Raw genomic sequence first — 3,008 nt, 5'->3', positions numbered from 1 at the left:
GTTGTCTGAGAGGAAGTAGAATTGTTAAGGGAAGACATACTGGGATCTTTGGAAGAGAAACTAAGTAGATATTTCTAAATGTTTATTATGAATAAGCCACTGTACAAGATTAATAGTGAAGAAGAGCTCCATGACCTAATGGACATATTCACAGTGGTCTTCATGATTTCATTGCAGGTCTTGTTCTTCTGAACTCTCATCTCTGAAGCAGGTCTTAAAGAAGAGTAAATGGGATACAGCAACAATGTAACAGAATTTGTCCTCCTGGGTCTCATGCAGGATCCTGAGGGCCAGAAAGTGTTAATTGTTGTGTTTTTGTTCATTTACATTGTGACAATGGTGGGCAACCTGCTCATTGTCATGACTGTTGTTGTCAGCCCATCTCTTGGCTCTCCCATGTACTTCTTCCTTGCCTATCTGTCAATCATGGATGCTGTATATTCCACTGCCGTTTCCCCCAAAATGATTCTAGACTTACTCTGTGATAAAGAGACTATTTCCTTCCCAGCTTGCATGGGCCAGCCCTTTATAATGCACTTATTTGGTGGTGTCAAGGTCTTTCTTCTGATGGCAATGGCCTATGACTGCTATGTGGCCATCTGTAAGCCACTGCATTAGTTAACCATCATGAATCGACAGGTTTGCATTCTGTTGCTGGTGGTGGCCTGGGTTGGAGGTTTTTTGCAATCTTTGGTTCAACTTCTCTTTGTGTACAGCCTCCCCTTCTGTGGCCCCAAAGTCATTGATCACTTCATGTGTGACATGTACCCGTTACTGGAACTTGCTTGCTCTGACACGTATTTTGTAGGACTCACTGTTCTTGCCAGTGGAGAAGCCATCTGTATGGTAATTTTTATCCTTCTGCTAATCTCGTATGGAGTCATCCTACGCTCTCTGAAGACTCACAGTCAGGAGGGGAGGTGCAAAGCCCTGTCTACCTGCAGCTCCCACATCACAGTGGTTGTCCTCTTCTTTGTTCCCTGTATTTTCATGTATGTTAGACCTGTTTCCAACTTTCCCATTGACAAATCTATGACTGTGGTTTATACAATTATTACTCCCATGTTGAATCCTCTGATATACACCTTGAGAAATTCTGAGTTGAAAAATGCTATGGAAAAAACCTGGAGTGGAAAGCTAACCACATGTAGAAGAATTTGCATCCACGCTGAAAATATCATTGCTAATTCTAAAGCAAGAACTAGGCAATAAACGATCACAATGAACAATTAAATCAATTCAATGGATTCTCTAGGAATACTTCTCTTTATTGATGCAAAGACATCCAAAATGTAGAATGAATTATCCTTGACATTAGAATGAAACTAATAGAGACATTCTGGAGGCTGGACAATAGCCATAAGTATTTTTCCTGTTATAGTTAAAAATAAAACTAAGCTCACATTGTAGTTTGATTTTTCTCAGAATATACTAAAACAGGACTTAGAATTTTTTTTCCCTTTTAAAAACAAAAAAAAAACTAGTTACTTTCAAAAATTCTCTATCATTCCAATTAATGAGAAAACAATTTGGCCAATACTTACAACAAATTTTAAGGCCCATGGTGTGGTTTTAAGATTTTACTGTTCATTATTGTATGAGCACAACAGCTTTTTTTTACCTCCACTGTGCATTTTGTGTTTAAGATTACTTCTGTTCCTTTTCGGCAATGTCTACATATTTACAATTCTGCATATTTTAGTGGGACATGAAATTGTGTTTGGTTTGAGACACCATCAGTGAGCAATTTTGTAGATTGGATGTCATTGATGAAGAAAACTCAATCTAGTTCTTGAGTAGAGGACAGATACTACTCTTTCACTTTGTATTTGAGGATAACATTAATCTATGTTATAAACATTCATGTTTCCCTCATTAGTTATTATGTGCATTTTTTGTAATTCTTAAAATATTAGTTAGAGCTCCTGATTCTATCTCCATGAAATTGAAGATATGGAAAGAAATGTGTGATTTTCCGTAAGCAGCATGTTCCCTAAAAGTTGTATTAAACTAAAATACTTTTTTACATGGAGACTTAGAAATGATTTATTTTGTTAAAAATAAAATTTTGTTTTTCAATTTTATGTAAAAAATATAAGTTTTTCTCAGTCTACAGTCCATCCAGGAACATCCCAAAACCAGAAAGCAGAAAGAATTTTCTCAGTGTAATATGGAACATTATGCTTAACAAGAGTTTACTTTTCTAACTAAAAGAAAGATTTTAGAACATTTCGTATTTTTTAAATCTTAGTGTGTAATTTTTCATGTATATCCAGCAACATATGCAATTATTTATAAATCTTGTAGCCTCTTACCTACAATATTATCAATATCATTGAAACTACGTGATTGCACTTCTCTGATGCCATTTCTCCACCTCTTCTCAGAATTAATCCCAATCCTAATTTTTAACCATATTTAAAAACAGTTTATGTATTTATGTATCCTTAAAGAATATTGTTTAGATTTTCTTATTCCAGTAGTTTCCTTATGGAATATTTGGTGTCGTGTTGTGTGTTGTCTATGTGTAGGATCATATCATCTGTGTGTATGGATAGTTTTAACAATTCTTTTTAAATTTGGATGCCATTATTTATTTTTCTTGCCTTATCGCTCCAGCTAGGACTTCCAGCACTAGGTTAAATAGGAGTGGTGATAAAGGGCCTCCATGTCTTGTTCCTGTTCTCAGGGGGAATGCTTTCAACCTCTATCCATTGAGAATGATGCTGGCTTTTGGTTTTGTATAAATGTTCCTTAAATTTCTCTACTATTCCTATTTTATTTTATTTTTTTAATCAGGAATAAGTGTTGGGCTTTATCAAATGTCAATTGTTTTATCATGTGATTATTTTCCTTTATTCTTTTTGTATGATGGATTATGTTGATTGATTTTCTAATGTTGAACCATCCTTGTATACCTAGTATGAATCCCACTTGGTAGTGTTGTATCAGTTTTTTAATATGATGCTGAATTTTTTTGGCTATAATTTTGCTGAGCATTTTTGCTT

General features: G+C 34.9%; 1 pseudogene; it reads left to right on the top strand.

The window, feature by feature from the left end:
* Positions 1 to 228: 228 nt before the first annotated feature.
* Positions 229 to 1,212, top strand: LOC126080390 (olfactory receptor 4A5-like; annotated as a pseudogene).
* Positions 1,213 to 3,008: the final 1,796 nt, after the last annotated feature.

The sequence above is a fragment of the Elephas maximus genome, chromosome 7, assembly GCF_024166365.1.
Source record: "Elephas maximus indicus isolate mEleMax1 chromosome 7, mEleMax1 primary haplotype, whole genome shotgun sequence".
NCBI lineage: Eukaryota > Metazoa > Chordata > Mammalia > Proboscidea > Elephantidae > Elephas > Elephas maximus.
The sequence above is the reverse complement of the archived record's forward strand: the minus strand, read 5'-3'. Positions and strand labels throughout refer to the sequence as shown.